Here is an 18,456-nt window from a genome sequence, read left to right as displayed (position 1 = left end):
GTCCCTTGAAAAATTCAGATAAGAAGCATCTCCAGGGATGTGCTGCACCATCCCTCACTGGTTGTTTTCCTTCGCCAAAGATGCTCCAGTCCCCCAGGGCTCAGTCCTCAGGATGCCAGTGACAAAACGGCTGCTGGTTATCTCCCACTGTTGGCTGAAGGCTGACTTTGGTGTGTCAAGTACCTCCAGGGAAAGGAATTTTAGGCAGCATGGAGTATTTCTTGTTCACATGAGAAATCCTTTAGCTGCAAATATTTAGAGGTTTGTGCCCTTCTTACATACCAGACAGATTCTTGGAAAGCAAATTCCATATATATTTGGTTTTAACACAATGTTTGGCTTCCAATTTATGCTGAAAATTTTCTTTCTTTTCTCTTATTACCACCTAAGCTACTGCACTGTTCTGCTTACTATTTTTTGTATGATTCTTTTAGAATTAAGTCCCTTAGGGAAATGTGTGACCGTCTAGGAAGAAAGATGGTTTTGCAGCTTCCAGAATGTATTTTCCATTTCCCAGCTGGCATCCAACATCCTGAAATAAGTCAAATTCAAGGGAGAGCTTATCCAGAAGAAAGCAGGGATGAGCATTGCTGGTTTGTAATTAGAGCTGACAGAAGCAGGCTAAGCAGAATCTTAGTGAAGATGAGAATGTGAGTAGAGGGAATTACGTTGTGCTACTTGTGTGAAAGGCAGTCACTCCACAGAGAGAATTTCAATATTGCTGTTCACCATATTTCAGCCTTCAAACAGAGAAAGCAGTTTTGCTGTGGAGAAAGCTGAGCTAAATATTGCTCTCAGGTCTGTGTTCCACAGCACTATCACAGAAGAGATACCACAGCAAGATGGAGGGAACCCAGGGCAATGCAAGACACGTTTCTCGTTGTGCCCTTTTTTGTCTTCCTCCCTTTTCCCTTTAAAGACAGATGAAAGGCCATAGCAGTGACAACCAGACAGCACCCACGCCATACATCCCTCTGCAGGAGAAGCAGGTTGACCCAGGAGTTTGAAGTACAATCCTTTGAATCAAATCGCTTCTAATCCTGGCTTCCACATGACTGCTGTATTTAAAGCTCAGATGCACTAAATCTTAAGCTGTTCTTGTAAGGCAGTGAGAGATCTTTAGAGGAACAGAGGGAAACTGTTCATAACTACCTAGAGATGGAAAAAATAACACAGCAACCTGGTTTAATTCTAACTGAATGAATACATGACATTTAGAAAGAAAACTTTGGCAACCTCTTTAGAATATTTATTAGGAAATTTAGGTACGTCCAATCAATTGAGTCTAAAATCCACAATTGAATGTACAGAGTGGGTAAGACACAGTAATTATGCAGAGTGAAAGTTGGGGCTAATTGGGGCAGCTGAATAAAAAATCACAAAGACATTTTGACATTGTCACATTTCAGTAACAAACTGAAAAAAGGGTTTGTAAAATTCAGGTTGGACAATTTGTAAGAAGAAAATCAAACTGTCACATTCTTCTATGTCTTGTGCCATGGCAGCAAAGCCCCAGGAATTAGGTGAGCTGTAAACTGAGAACGTGGCAGGCTGGATAGTTCAGTAAGAATATTGTTGGGGTCCCTCCCCTGCCATGGAGCCCTGAGGGAGGCACGGGGTTTCCCTGCCCCTGCTCAGCCTCGTTCCCCATTGGTTGGTTTGTGTTCCCCGGCGCGGGCAGGGACGGTCGGGTCCCGTGGTTGAGGAGTTCCTGAGAGAGCCCCGGCCATGCGGCTGGAGAAATAAACATCTCTGAAACATCTATCAAGAATCTGTCCATAGATATATTTCTTTTCCACGGGACTCCTGGTTTGATATATGCGAGTTACAGTAATCCCCGCTGTAACAACTGGTGGAAGAATGCGGGCAAGACACCGATCCCTGAGGAAATTCGTGAGTAAAAAACAACTCTAGGCCTCTCTCTTCTCATCTTGGTTTGGATATTCTTTCTGGACTATGGAAGAATCGTGGGAAATGGGGCTCTCTGAGCCACAGAAAAAAATGTATCTAGAAGTAAAAGGAATCCTTGAACAACAAAACAAAAAAGTAATGCAACCGGGAGATGTAGAACACTTCTTTATGTGGCTTTTCAAAAGGTTCCCCTATATTTCTCGAGACTTACTTTTTGATATCGAACCTCCTGAATCTTGTCAGGGGTGTTTCTGGAACGAGATCTGGGATAAGGTATGGGATCAAAGCGAAGATTTCCGTTCATACCTTATAATCAGGGATGCTCTTGAAGAGCATTTGTATGGTCCCATTACCCCTAAAGCAGAAGATCATACGTCTCCCGTGGCCGAGACCGCGCGGCCGCCATCCCGGGAGCACATGACTGCAGCCGTGCAGGTGGAGGTGCCTGCGCTGGATGCGCCCGGCCCCCTTGGGAGCGCGTGCCTTATCGCGGACCCCATCCCTGTCTCGGGGTCCCCGGCCACCCGACCGCGAGTGAGTGAGCGACGCCGCAGGCGCTGCAGGTGCCGTGGGCCACGAGCAGCCAGGAACCGGGGCTCGGCGTGGCAGGCCGCTCTGAGCGACTGGCTCGGAGAGCCCTGTGGAGGGGGAAGCGGCGGTTTCCACAGCGACACGAGAAGCCGCGCAGCGCAGCGCCGAGCCGGAACGAGGCCGCTCTCAAAGCAGCGTGGAGTTTGCGGAGTGGAACCACTCGCAGGGCACGGGGCCGGCGGCGATGGCAGCGCGGGGCCGCGCAGAGCCCAGACACGCACCAGAGCGGGGCCGTGCAGAGCCCAGACACGCACCGGAGCGGGGCCGTGCAGAGGGCGCAGAGCGGCCGCGGCGCGGGGGCCTGACCGAGACGTCAGAGTCGGCGAGGCGGCGGCCACGCGGGACCGGCACCCACGACGAACATGCAAGCACGTGATGGGAGACGTTCTAGCAACGAAAGTCACAGGAACTGTGAAATGGTACAATGTAAAAAACAACTATGGATTTATAACACGAGATGATACAGGGGAAGACTTATTCATCCATAGAACTGCCATTAAAAGGAATAACCCTAAAAATTACCTGCAAAGTGTAGGAGATGGGGAAGTTGTTCAATTTGATATAGTTCAAGGAAAGAAGGGTTTACAAGCAGCGAATGTTACTGGGCCTGGGGGTATTCCTGTCAAAGGCAGCCGTTATGCACAAAATTATAAACAATATCCACTCCAGCAATTTCCCTACCCACAGCCTCATTTCCCCTTTTACCCTATACCCAATATGAACCCTTTCCTAAGTTTACCCTATCCCCAGTTTATTCCTAATCCGTTTTTCACCCCATGGCTTCCCTATACAATTCCATTTCCTTACAATTCCTCTCCGATGCCAATGGGGGGATGAAAAGGGGGAGGGAAGAAATTAAACACTCTCCTGCCTCAGTTTCCCCACAAAGCATGCTCAGAGAGTTCTGTCTCCCTTCTGTCAGCCCTAATATGTTCCAGAGAATCTGTTTGGACATTTCAAGACTCAGGAGGGTGGCTTGTTTTGTTTTGAAACTGTCCCTGTTATGTTTATCCAGTTGTCTTCATTCTCCTTTTATTAAAATAAAACGGGTGAGATGTTGGGGTCCCTCCCCTGCCATGGAGCCCTGAGGGAGGCACGGGGTTTCCCTGCCCCTGCTCAGCCTCGTTCCCCATTGGTTGGTTTGTGTTCCCCGGCGCGGGCAGGGACGGTCGGGTCCCGTGGTTGAGGAGTTCCTGAGAGAGCCCCGGCCATGCGGCTGGAGAAATAAACATCTCTGAAACATCTATCAAGAATCTGTCCATAGATATATTTCTTTTCCACGGGACTCCTGGTTTGATATATGCGAGTTACAGTAATCCCCGCTGTAACAGAATATGACTGAATATTTTTTTTTTTTGACACCACATGGTCTGAGTTACAATCTTTACTTCTTTAAATTTATTTTTTTTGTAATATAGTATCCTCAGTGCTACCACGTCATCTTCAAGAATACGAATGTAAGTTTTGCTTTTTATTGTATATTGCTTATAATCACTATACAAAATCCCTTATGTCAAAGTAAGTAGATTAATAACTGCCAGAGGAAAAAGCATTTCTTCTTGACACAAGGTTATGGCAACAAGTCTGTGCTGAGTGAGCCTGTGTCACAAAAGACACTGAAAGTCAAGTTCCTTACCCATGCTAAGGCTCCACTAAGAAATAACACTCCCTAGATTTCTCATACCTGGAATATTTGTTACTTCAGACTGGTGTTTATTAATTGATTCACTGCTGGCAATTCAAGTTGCTGTCATAATTTTTCCTCTAAAATGCTGGCACTCAGGAAATAAAAAAATTCAGTTTCAAGCTCTTCTTACAAGAGCAGCCATTTAGACAGACGTACACATCTCTAACACCCCTCTAAAAGTCCCTCCCTAGCATTCAGCAGACTGTTAATAAATCGGGCAACAATGCTGTCTTGTGAATATCTAGAGATAGCACATGAACTGTTCTAAGGTTCAGGTTGGGTATATGAAGAGGCTCAAGTACCATGGAAGCTGGTTTTCAAAACTTATTTCTTGGGCTCAGTACATTTGATTGTCCAGATGAAGGAAAGAGGTGTTTAAGATGATTTTCACTTGTGAGAGAAGTGCTTGTATACAGGATCCTGCAGAAATTGTGTTTGGGAGAACAGCCTTGCTGTGAAGAGTTTATTAGAACCAAAAGGGAAATTCAGTAAACATGCTTACTTCCAAAGACATCATCTAATAGAGGAACAGGATGGTGAACTTTTGCTAATCTGAAACCAGGCACCTATTTTCAGGTTGCAGCACTGTTGGGCCTCCTGTATCATTAGAGAGCTTGAACAATTGCCTTTTCTAGTTATTCAACAGAGTCTAAGTGTGTGCAAAGTCTTTTCCCAGAGATGTCAGGAAGAAGAAGGACTCTTTTGTGCTGATGGCAGATTAACTGAACTCTGAGTTGTGAGCCTGAGGTCTTCATTTCAGGAAGCGCAACAAGCAACTGGGGAACCTCAAGCTACACTGCCCAGCTCTTCTGTCTGTGAATTATCAGGCTTAACAGCCCTAGAGATCACATCTGGTTTGGTTCAGGCTGTGGTTGTTACTGACATGCTTGTTTTAAATGGATGGCATCTGTTGCCTTCTTTCCTCAATGCTGCTGGAAAGAGAGAGGGGAGGCACAGTTCAGCTTTCTTACCTCAGGATTTTTTGCAAGCTCAGGCACTGCTGGCCTCTGGGAACAAGTGTTTTCCTTCTCAGGAAGGCAGTGCTCACCTGGAGAGCCAAATTGCTTTCTTTCCTCACTCACTGCAGGAGAAAGCCTAATTTGGCAAGTACCACTATGGGCGTTTCTCACACCTGCAGGGAAGAAGGTGACAGGGGGGTGGAATGCTGGGCACCGATGTTGGGTGCATCCCAGCTACAGAGAGCCCAGAGCTCCATCCCCTCAGAGAGGGACGGCAGCAGGGAACACATTGCATACATCCACAATAAAGAAATTTGGAGGATTTAGTGACAGCTGGCAAAAATAGTCATTAGGTAACACCCTTCAGCACTAGGCACTGCAATTCCCTAGTGCATAAGGGCAGTGTGGAGGGTGTTAAAGCTCTTCCTAACTGCTGATTGCTATTAGATGTTTCTAATCTGATGACAGCTCATCCACACTTGACAGTCCTTAGTCACCCACAGAAACCTCCACAGCAGGACAAGCCACTTGCTGTTTTTGTTTTCTGGAGAGTTAGGATGTGGCTCACAAGTTGTTGTGAGTTATTGCTCAAAGCAAGTTGTACTTTGAGCTCAGTCACTGTGATCCCAAACGACAGAGAGATGTTGGGGGTATAGTCAGGACTTCTTAATATATTGCACTGTTTGAGGCTTTTAGTAACTCCTAAAGTTAATGACCACTCAAAACCATATCTGTCCTTCCTACAAACTGTTAACAGTCTGAGCTAGGAACATTGTGTCATCTATCTTAGAAAATGGTCCTCAGGTCAGCACAGGGTAAGAGTCCCACAGACCTGTGTACGAGGCATACTGGGAGAGAAATCTGCTGTGGGAGCAGACAACTCCAATCTTTCTGTCTAAATACTAAAACACACTTTTACTGGAGGTGGAAAGCCCCTCGCTCTACAATGAGATGAATCTACAACCTAAAATAGGAGGGATGCCTGAGCAAACCAATCTCCCCCACCCCCGGACCCTGGCTGAGAGAGGCAGTTTTCCTGCCACGCATCATTGCAGCTCTCTCCACAAAAAAGGGTTGTGCTCCCTTCCTGGGGTGCAGGCAGGGAGGCAGACGGAGTCTCTCTTCTGACACTTCTTTGACTACTAGAATTAGATCTTCCCTTCACAGCTATTGTAGCTTGCAGGAGGCTGGATCGAGTGGCTCCTGCAGATGGCATCTGCATCCTAGGGATGGAGTGAAATCTAGGCTAGAGCACGGCAGTGCATTAGAGAGATATCAAAGGAGCTTAGGCAATTCTGAACCCTACTTCTGTCACTCTATTGTTCAGCATCCCACTGGAGTCACCCATCTGCAGCTCTTTAACATAAGAGGAGCTGTTCCAGTCCTGCTGTCCCGGCTTCTTTTGCGCAGACACTCTGAACTATTTTCTTTTAAATGTACACTCTCTGTTACTCACTTCCAAGTGCAGTTTGAGTCTTCCAGCCCCTCTTCATCCCTGCATTGCTACTAGAGATTTCTGCACCCCTTTATCCACAGCAGAGATAGAAACACTTGTTATTGCTGGTTTTACAGTCCTCACCATCTGAAAGTTTCACCTTCATGTGGCCTGTCCAAGGAAATAGCTGTCCTGCTTCTGCTGAGCAGCGCCCTGGCACACAGGGGGTTGGCTGGCCACAGCAGAGCTCACCTATCAGTGCAGAAGAGCCAGCTAGAGCATCCAGTCCTGGTGCCCAAGCCCAGTGTAGAGGGGAGAGCAGAGCAGGAGTAACCTGGTATCTCCCATGCTCACAGCCTCACTTGTCCATGTAGGCAATTTAATTTCCTTACTAGTAACCCCCACCATCCCACTCATCAATGTTGTGCTGAAGGTTGTTGCTGGGAAGCGCACAGGATATAGAGATGGAGACTGTTATGTCTAAAGCAAACACACAGCACAGGGAAGGAGGAGGAAGAGGAGGAGGAAGAGGGAGTAGAAGAGCAAGTCTTTGAGCTAAGCTGAGCAGGATGATGCAGCTTCCAGAAGGAGGGACAGCAACAGCAGGAAGTGGCATTTACTGGAAGCATTTTTAAAGTCAGTTGGGGAACAGCTGTGCTGATTTTAATCCAACTGGACTGAAGTGGCTCCAGAAGAGCCAAAAAGCCCTTTGATACCTACCACCCAGGCAATAAAATGTTAATCACAGTTGAAAGTCTTTGTTCTCCTAGTAGCAGTATTTTTCTGCTTAGCAGAAATATACTGCTGCCTTCAGTCCCAGACCCCACTGGGATATGGACCATGGACATGTAACAAGAGACTGCTCCCGCTGCAATGGCTTCAGCATCTGAGAGCTGGCAGGGAGCTCAGAGTACCAGTGACCATCAGGAATGGTGGCATGGCCCTTCTGCTCCCACAGCACTGCCCTGTGTGTCAGACACTGCTTGGCACTGGCAGGTTTTCTAAAGAAGGGTGATATTATGGCTCTGGGGGTTTTTGCAAATGTGTCAAAGTCCAAGAGAGCTAGCAGGGCAAGTTTAAAAAGGCACAGGCTGAGGTTTCAAGGGCAGGTGTGAAATAGATTCTCAAAAGTATTTGAAATGATAAATTAGTAAAGGAGAGGCCTTGAAGGGCCTCATTTCTAACCCATCCTATTGAAGTTAGCAGTCAGTCTCCCTCTAGGTCACAGACTCCCATGATATATGTGCTGTTCTGCCTGGGTAACAGATAAAACCTTATTAATATAGGCTGCCAGCTGTTCTTTCAGCATTGATCTCTAAGTGCAGCTATTCCAGTGGCACGTGTCCCTTACACCTACAGCCTTGTTCTTACCAGACCTTAGTGACAACTTTGTATTTTTTGTACATAGAACAGGCCTACCCTGCTGCTCAGGGCTCACGAGGGCTCAGGCAGTGCCTGCGTTATCATCCAGGAATGCTGTGAGGAGTTTGACAGAAATGAACCAGGCTTCCTACTTCCCCGTATGGTTCACCCCATCCTTGAATTTTCTCAGTTCCCTCTCTCGCTCAAAATATGGTTTTTTTAAAATTCAATTTCATTTAAATTATGCCCCAAATTTTCTTAAAAATCAGAGGAAGTAACACAAAAAGACACTCCAGCCTTGCTGCATTATCAGATAGCATTAAGTGTGAACTGATAAGGTGACCAGTATTCTGTTTAGAAGTGCATCTAGTTTAGTTTTCTTTCTCTCAGACATTTTCATCACGTTCAGGGATTAGGAGAATCTCCAGGCATGCCAAAAAGCTCATACCAAAAGCAGGCATCTTCTATATCATCTGGCTGAAGCTACTGGCATCATCTAAACAGGAAGAGGAACTTGGAATAAATGTTCCCGTGTCTCTTGTAATACTGTAGAGTGCCAAAATTACTGGGATGTTTTATATAAGTGGCTGCTTTTTCAGTAGAAATCCTACCCTAAACCTACAGAGTTTTCATAGTTTATCTTCCATCCCTAACAGGAGAGGTTTGGGGCCTGACTGACATTTCTTGACAAAAAGAAGTGTATTTCTGAAAACATTCTGACTGGTCTCCACTTAATACTGTTTGCTGAGATATCTCATTTTGCAGCGGGCACTAGAGATGCTACTCCTGCTATCTGCAAATAAAGGTAGAGAGGCCATAATATACTTCTGATAGTCATCATGTCTGTTCATGCTTTCATGATCTCAGTGACGATTTCCTGCCTCAAACTCTTTGGTACACATCCCTTGGAGATTTTAAGTAAACCTTCATCCTTGCAGGTTTTGTCTATTGCTGCCTCTTACTACATTAATAGGCTCCGTTATGCTGTTACCTTTATTGCCAGCAGAATCTAAAGCTGAGGTGAATTCTAGGCATAGCCTGTTTCCATTATTACCTTTTTTTTGAAAGAATCATTTGTTTTCATTATCTGTGGCTGCACCCTGAAGGATTTTTAAAAGGTACATATGGTATTTTCCTCCTAGGAGAGCTTGGGTTTTATGCAGGGCTTTCCCCCCCGCCTCCTGCCTGTTAAAAAAAAAAGTTTCCGCTCCACTGCTGGCGTGACAGTGTAGAAAGAGTCTCACAGACAGACTGTCTCTCAAAGAAGCAAGAATCCTAAAATCCAGCAGATCCTAGTCTAAACCCCATTCTTTCCCTGCTGCATTATGAATCAGTGTACCCTGCTGCAGTTTCTTTCCCTCTGCAGTTTTCAGCTTACTCTACCTTTTTAATTTCCTCTGTAGCTCTGCCTACAGCTGGCAAACTAATCAGTGCCTGAGCAGTGCACCTCAAAATATTTGTTTATGCTGAATGAGTCTAGCTGCATTTTCTGTTTCCCATCATCTGCTGGTCATCTTAATCTCTTTCAATGTTTGGTTCATGTACTGAGCTCAAAGAACAATTATTTTATTCAGGGCAAGGAAGTGAGGCAGTAGAAAAAAACATAGCATGAGCAAGCTGTGAAAATGAGTGGCACACTTGTAGCATGAAGAGAAGCAGAGACTTTTAGCAATCGCACAGGTAGGAGAGTTAGTTGTGTGGACTTACAGAAACGTACAATTCAATTTCTTCCCACTACAGGGTCTACGTGGCTACAGACCTCTGCTGCCACAGAATATTTCATGTTGCAAACATCTGGCTTAGACTTAGACAGCTGTTGAACTTAGGTAATTTCAGCTTCACTCCTTTTGCCTTCAGTCAATCCCTCCCATAGCCTTTGTTGCTGTGACCTACATTGTGAGCAAATGCTTTCTGATGGCATTTCAAAGGAAACTAATCTTGCACTCAGACTGAATCATGGCTGGATTCATCTGTACTCCATACTCTGTGCATATGTAAGTTTATTTCTGCCTCCATCCTGGAGCAGCAAATCCTTAATGATCTGTCCTTACACACAGGCTCACCTGCAAGGCACAACTGCCTGGAAGGAAGACTTCCAGGGCTTTTCTTTCTCCAAAAGCTAAGCTGCTGCTGGCTACAGGGACTAGAGATTTATTAATGCTATTCAATGTTTTTCAAAATTCTAATGTGCAAAGGAAGAGAAAAGCTTCAATTAATAACTCCAAAAACATGCCATAAGACTAATAATGATGCTCCAGTAATTACCACATACCCTGGTTACACTGTGCTAACCAAATTCCCTATCCAATTGTACTGTCAATAATACACCATGTGGAGAGCAGGATACTCTCAGTGTTATCCTTGGAGTGAGGCATTCTCACAGCCTCCAGAGCTCTGGGACAAATAATGAGACAGAGTGAAAGAAAAATACAAGAAAGGCAGCTACTCAGAGAGCTCTTTTAAGTTAAAGTATGTACTGTTAGATTTCTGCATGGAAATGGTGACATTGAAATGCCCCTTTGAGAATGAGGTATCAATATTAGTCTCCTGTGTCATGTACCTACACCCTATGAGACGATTTTTCTTTATTTCTCCAAAGTACCCTGCCCATTCCCTTCTTGATAAAAGTGCTGAAGCATCTACTGTTGCAAACCATAAACTTGTCCTTACTGTTTTCACACAGACAGTGCAATTGTCCTGTTCATGCATTATTAAAGCCTTGCTATTAAGGGGGACAGTCTGATTCAGGCCTTGTTGGCACTATTACAGTTACACAAGCACTCACTCCATAAGAGGGACTGCTCCAGAGAAAGTGCTACATTTATGGACTTGAAACATGCACTCTCACACTCCCAGGTGTGCAACGGTTTGAGTTTGCATCCCTCTGAAGCACCCTCTCATAGACTAAGTGCAATAGAATAGAATAGCACCAGTCTCTTTTCCAGTCCCCTCCCAGGACATCACTGGGATTATCCCTGCACCCATAGACTCCTTTACCTAAGTGAAATGCTTCGTGCTGCCACTGAAGCTACAACACAGATGCAAAAGGGAATGAAATCAGCTGCAGTAATTTCTGGCACTGAGGCCCAGGGCTGACAGGCTTCCTTCCAGGGACATCTGGTCATTAACCCTCACAAAATAAGGGCTTTTAGGTCCTTTCAGTCAGGACAATGGGCTATATGCTAGGAAACGCTAACTTTGTGCAGCAGAGACTTAATCACACCTTTTGGGACTTTAAAAGCTGGTAGCTATTGATTGAGGCAAGGGTGATGAAGCGAGGTCACAGCTGCCCTCATCTTTCATATGGGGTCCATGGAGACCACACGTAGTAGCATGCAGAGTTCCCTATTGATTCAAGTGGCTTGGCAATTAAAATCCCTGTTTTCATCTTTTCAGTCATTTACCTTTCACCAGATGAAGCCAAGAGGCTCAGCCAGTTATCATGGCTGCCCAACCAAGCTGGATGCACTCAGCTGTAACTCTAGATAAAGCTGAGCACAGCTCCATTTCATGCAAGTTAGAGTTGCCTGAGACACAGACACCCCCCAACAGATGGGACAACGTTTCCCAGACACTGGCTGAGGCCAAAAACCCAGTGAAGTGAAAATGGTGTGGCTCTGGAGAAAGGCCTTGCTGTGGGGAGAGTTGAAAGGGGAGGCACTGAAGCAAGGCTGTGTGAATGATTTATTTTCTGTGCTGCTTTAATCCGCCTCCTGTCCCTCCATCTCACCACTGAAATTTAAGAGATGACAACCTCTGCATAGATAATTTGAACCCCATGAAGAAGAGGAGTGTGCCTTTCTGTCCCCAGGACTATTGTCCCAGGGCGTTTACAAAGGCTAAAGCTTGGGAGGGCCTCAAACCATCCTAGTTCAGCACATAGCACCAGTAGAGTTGGGGGCAGTGGAGGGGCTCAGTCCTCCTGTGCACTCCAATAATACCAATGGTAACAACTATGGCAGAGGCACAGTCTCAGCCCACAGTCTTCTCTGGGCCTTAAAGCACACATGGACTTCCCCATCAGGGAAGTGGATGTGTTTTTTCATAAATCGCTTTGTTGCCTAAATAAAATAAAAGGGGCATTTAATTTTCTTAGCCACAGTTTTATAAAACAATAGTCAAGAGTGCCCAGTTTATTGTGCACATGGATGACAAGCAGAATAATGCATTCAAGCTACAAAGATTCCCAGAAACAATGGAGGACTTTGCCACATGTTGTGGAGAAAACATCTCTCATGAAGGCTCATGCAGGCTGACTGCCTTCTGGCTATTCTTGCAACACTAAGCATGAGAAGACAGTAGTTATTCTACCAATATAAGACAAATTATGCCCTTAAAGTCACATATACAAAAGGCACTGTTGCTATTTGTATAGTTAAAAATGCAGCTGGCGCTCTCCAAACGAACTCTGAAAGAAATCCTTTATGCCTACACCAGTAGTTCCCCTGAGCAGCCTTGCACGAAGATCTCCCAGTGCCGAAGTGTGTTTGTGGTTGGACAGCACATCCTAAGCAGCTTCGAGCAAGGAACCATCTTGCTGTCAGGTGAACAGCACGGAACACAGCTTGCAGGACTGAAACCTTAGCTAGTGGAAAAGATGTGTAATACATCCTTAAATATAAGGACACCCTTGAATCTATTTTCAAGGGATAGAAGTGTGTCCTGAACAAACACCTTCTGTTCATGGCTGCAATTCCTGAGCATTCACCTTCCTGTCATTTCCTCCATTCCTGAGCCTTATTCCTAGACTCAGCCAGAAAGGATGACTCTGTTCAGGCAGGGGCAGAGGAGGAGTGAGAGCTGCTTCCTTGGGCAAAGCCAAGTTTTGGGCTGCTGATTGGCGCTGGCTCTGTGTATTGCATTCTCTACCCTGTTGCTCCATGAGGTCTTCTCACATTTTATTGCCATGGATAACCCTCCAAAGTCAGTTAGTTCCTTCTATCTTCTGTGCAGCAATATTAAAGTCTGGACAGTGCAGAAAGTCAGTGGACTCCGCTGGGAGCATCTGTCCAAACTACAGACAGAAGACTTTATTTTAAGAAGGGCCTTTACATACATGTGGGTAGCCATGGTAGTAAAATCCTTGCAAAGCAACAATGCAATTTCATAGGAATAAGTTTAAAATTGCTGCCCAGAGTGCAGTATACCAGGGTGATTATGTGCCTCCAGCACTGGTTAACTGAGAGGGAAATTCATGCCATTCTCAGCCAGTGAACATCGTGATGTTTGTAGGTTCTCATAATGTCCTTGAGACTGATCTCATCTGTTTACAACCAGCTATGTGAACTGTTCTCTTTACCGGCTGGATGTTACTGGGCTGCCATCAGATGCTTGTGCTGTGCCCAAGGCAAAGAGTGGTGGCCCCCCACCATCCCCACGGGCTGCCTCTGCCTCCAGCCACACAGCTGTGACGGCTGCTGCCTGCGAGAGGAATGCTGGGACTGTGGCACTGTTGAATTGGCTCCAGAAACTTAACAGTTAACTCCTGCCTTGCTTATAGAGAAATGAATTTTAAATTCTTATGCTAATGTCTTCTTCTTCAAGATACCAACTTTTTCTCCTCAATTTCCCTCTGTATTTACTTAGCGTTATTAGATGATGAAATCTGGCTAATGGGTACCCTAATTATTGCAGCATCCAAATGACGGGCTTCGGGCAAAATTATAATTACTTATTCAAAAGTATTCACAAAACGAACATATCCTGAATAAATTCAGGCTTAATTTAACAGGCCACGGCACTTATTACAAGCATTTAGCACATGCAGTTGTTTAAACTTAGCACAGAGCAACTGACTCTTTTAAAAAATATCCGGGTCAGAAGTAACAAGAGCCCTAACAAGAGCAAATGTCAAACAGTTTAGGGAGCTATACAGCAATTTGTTCAAATACGTGTAAGTTATAAAAGCCTACAAAGAAGCTCTTCCCAGGCTTTTAATTATGACAAAGTATCCAAACCCTCCCTTAAATTTTGTTTCTCAGCCAAAATCAAGAAGGAAAAAGTGATAGAAAAAGTTATAAATTTTCTTTCTCTCCTTCTCCTCCCTACCTTGGAACAGATTCAGGGCTTTATGCTGAGATCCCTCTACGCTTCCAAGTATTATATTTGAGACTTTAAAGAGTTTCATGCACAATGCAGAGTGTTCCCCATTGACAGACTAACACACTAAGTACTATCTATGGCGAGAGGGGAAAGAGCTATTTGTGTTCATACGAAAAATCTCATGTGCTACAATGTCAATGCCTACAGTAAAATCAAAAAGCTTTGGGAAAATAATGGAATGGTTCATTTCATAGAACATTCACCCTACCTGCAGGAGAGTACTGTATTCCTTCTGTCACTAAAACTGTGTCACCTGTACATCTTTCACTGTATTTCAGCCCAGTTTCCCAAGACTGGGGGGAGGTCTTTCAGTCATGCCATATTCTCTATCTTTCAGTCAGGTAGAAGGGAATAACTTTTGAACAAAATAGGTCACTTTGTAATAAACTGAAAGAAAAGCAAGAGAGCATAGTGTTCATCTTTCTCTAGGGCTACTAGAGCTGTGTGAAAACCAGGTCCTGTGACATGATGGCTATTTCACACACAGACAAACACACATTACACCTCTCTTGCCTCCTTCTTCCCTTTCTTGAAAACACAGTTTTGTGTCCATACTGCTTGGGACCCTGACTATGACGTCAGGAGAAACGTTGCAAGGTGTCCCCCATCCCAAATCCTGGAGTATATTCTTCGGTATTTTCCAGCAGGATGAAATGTTTGCAGTAAATCAGCGAATTAACTAATTCTTCTGTTACTTAAACAATAGCAAGGAAGACCTGAAAATGGTCCTTTTACGGGACTCTGACCATTCCCATAACTGCCCTGTGACCTGTTTTGAAGATTTCTTTTGTTGCTGCAACAAAATCAACAACAGCAACATTTCGGTGTAACTTGTACTAATGGAAAGCATTACACATCCTTGCCGTTTATTCTTCCTATTCATCAGATAGTATTGATACCAAGTTCATTAAAGGAATTATGAAATAAATCACACTTGAGAGAACATGATGCCAGTCAGGCCCAGATGCTTCCAATTTACTTCACTAAAATACTTCTGATTAAAACATATTACTGGTGACGTGCCTTAAAAGGAACTTGGACTTCAAGCTCCATAATAACTGCAATATGTTCACAGTCTCTAGCCTTGCCACATGCCTAAGCTCAGTGTTAAAAACTCCTGCAAAAAGAGTTATTAGGTGCTTACTTCAGAGACGGACTTTCTCACTGCAGTCATTGCTGATGTCCTGGCACACCCTATGGAGGATCATGCAAATTAATATCGTTATTTAGATATTCCAGACTGACTACGCATCATTATGGCATAGTGTCAATTCTACATAAACTTCCACACATGGAACATTTTAAAAATCTCCCAACTGCAGCAAGAGAAATAGAAAGCAATAGCTTCAGCAATCATCAACCTCTTAAAAGCAGCAGAATCTCAGCACTGACATGGACTATATATTAGTGCTCAAAAGATCTTTCCAAGTGACTTTGATATGCAGGCTTCCAGGAGTCTCAGGGAAGAGTCTTAGGCACCGAATTCTTGAGGAGAGCAGACCTTTACACGGACCCACTATAGCTATTCCTGTCTGCAATTCTGTAAGATCACTGCAACTCCAGTTGCACCTTTATCTCCCAGCAGCAGCAGCTACTTAGACATGAAAGATTCAGCCCTTTGAAAACTTTCTGTGAACTCATCAGACTTATGATGAAATCAGTCCCCCAGCTCCACAGGAATATCCTGTGAAGATTAATGTTGAGATACATATCTGCAGGGCTTTTAAGAAATCTGTAGTTCAGACAGTCACCTAGGCTGTCACATCCTTTCTGCTTGAGCAACTGAGCTGCCTCTCCGTGTGAGCAGCTGGTTTGTGCAGGAGAGAGCAGTGTCTGGTAGAAGGCTGTGGTATTGTCTGCTGCAGAAACCATTTCAAGCCTCACCACCTTCTTCTCTGGTTGCAGTAGTTGACCATACAGCAAATTCTACCAGCAAATCTTAATCAAGCCTGTAAAAGAGTTTAGCTGCCATGTTCCTCTTTGTTCTGAGAACATGGCAAAAGAACTGTGTGCCTGCCACAGATCATGTTGGTGGAACATCAGGTTGTTCCACTTCTGGCATGAAAGTGCTCAGAGAGCATGTATTTTAAAAAGATTCAAAGACTCTGGATTCTGCAGCCATGTGGGGTTTGGGGCTTTCTGTCAGCAGAAACAGTTCTCTTTGCACTCAGTGTGCAAGAAGTGATCACTTGAGCTAAAGCGGCACTAGGTCTGCAGAGCATACAGCATGCAATGGGACAGCTCTGATCCACACAAAAAGAGCTTGTGGGACAGATATGTATGAACTGAACTGCTCAATGCAGTATCACATTTCTGGCTGAGAATTTTTTTCATATTTTGAGTTTCCCACAGTGGATTATTTTGAATCCTACTTCACTGTCTGATCTGTTTACTGGTTAGGATGTTTATTTTTCCTGAAGAAAAACAATAAATGTTTTATGAAAACAGCTTAAGAATAAAGTATGGAAAATCAAAGGAAAATCCTAAAATGAACTCTTCTTGCCTTAGGGCAGAGAATATGGCCGCTGGATCGTAGTGTTCCACTCATGTGGGCAAGTCTTGTTGTTGTGAAATGTTACCCGAGTGCCAAGTTGCTGCAGATATCTGTATAACCCTTTCTTTGTCTCGCTGTAGCAGTTGGTTATTGCAGCCACAGCGTGGCCTGTGCAGTGTTCAGTCCCAAGCCTGCAGGCACAGAGGCTGGCAGTCACTTGCCCAGTCAGATCCACCTCAGTTATGATGCCCTCAGGCTTTGTCCCTGGTTTACTGCTGCTTTTCCAAAAAAAGTCACAGCTCTCCTGAAGATCCAGCTTCGTGCAGATGTCTTGGATACACGGGATATCTGAAGTAGCTGTAGAAAGTTGTGTTCAGGCATAATACTGAATACTCACCTGTACTTATCCATTCAAGGACTGTTCAGGCAACGGCAAGACAAAGCCTTTATACTTCGAGGAGGAAAACTTCTCACCTTCTTAGCTGGCTGTATTCTGCTATCTTTGTGTGGAGAAATGCTCTCAAACATAAACCGTAGCACGTAATAAACTCACAAGGAAGGTTTCCTCGTGCATTCATTTATATCGTCAGAAAGTCCGTTGGCCACGAGCACTGGGCACTGCAGAGCTCAGGAGTCTGGCTTATAGGGCACATGGACATGCAAGACTGCAGGTGGGGGAGATGCTTATGCATACAGTGGTCAGTCAGCAGCCATCCAGATAGAGGTGGGCCATGTTTGTCACCAGTCAGTGCTTGGAACCACAGAGGGTTTCCAGCCCAAGTGACAAAGCGTTAGAACATAGCAGCATGAGGGGAAGCTTCTGCTTCCTCACTGATACACATAACTGTGAGCCAGGCTCTGTCCTTGGCTGATTATCTGGAGTTCCAGACAGTGTCTCTTTGACTTGAATCTGGAAGACAATATCTGTGAAATCCCTGGGGCCCTTTTCAGACAACCACATGCTATCAAATAATCAACAAACCACTTACGTAATCCTAATTACGTGCTCCATTGTCCTGGCACCTTTGCTGAGAGAAGTCCCTCCCTCCTGTGAGCAGAGAGCAGCCACCTGAAGCTTTCAGGACCCTATTCTGCTAAGCAATGATTTAACCCTCAGACACCATGAGACTTAATTTTTGTGGATGCAAACTACAGTAATTCTACTCTGCTTCCACCACCTCATCTGGAGGAGGGGGGAGGTGTGAATTCACGACTTTTTACACAAAAAGTCAATAAAACGGTCTCTGTTGGCCGCCACGGCATTATTCAACTTCCACGTTCCCAAAGGAGCTTAATATCAGCAATGAAAAGAAAAGGCAGGAGACAATTGCAAGGCTTTTGGCCAGTAAATTCACTCCAAATCCTTGAGTGCCTAGATTTGAAGGCTTTTAAATCCAAGAGGACGCACAAAATGCAATTTGGCCTTTGCACTTTCAACAATGAGCCATGAAACTAACACCCTGGACTAGTTCTGGTCTCTGTTCATAGGAATTTACCCAGGCACCGGTAACTTTATTATAGCTTCACAAATGTCAATCAAGTGGTGAAGCTTCCACACTGAAATTATTAAAGAAAAGAACTTCTGTCATGCCAGACTGCAAACGAAGCATTGGGGAACAGCTTCAAGCCTGGAAGAAGAAAGTTCCCAGTTATTCAGGGTAGCTCATATCTCCAGAGCCTGTTTTTAAACATAACTCCTACAAGCTCGTTACATAGCTCATGCTTTACTACTTGGATAGTAGTTGCCAACTGGATGGAAACCTGACTTGGTATTTTCCAGTTGATGGGAAAGTTTTCTGAAGGATATTTGCTTGAGCAGCACAACACCTTAGCTTGAGCCTTCCTAGAAATGAAACATAGTTGTTGCTTCCATTAAATGCACTCACTCTCTTTAGACAGTGTGAGGCTCATGCCA

The sequence above is a fragment of the Aphelocoma coerulescens genome, chromosome 10 (genome assembly GCF_041296385.1).
Source record: "Aphelocoma coerulescens isolate FSJ_1873_10779 chromosome 10, UR_Acoe_1.0, whole genome shotgun sequence".
NCBI lineage: Eukaryota > Metazoa > Chordata > Aves > Passeriformes > Corvidae > Aphelocoma > Aphelocoma coerulescens.
Note: the sequence above shows the minus strand (reverse complement) of the source record.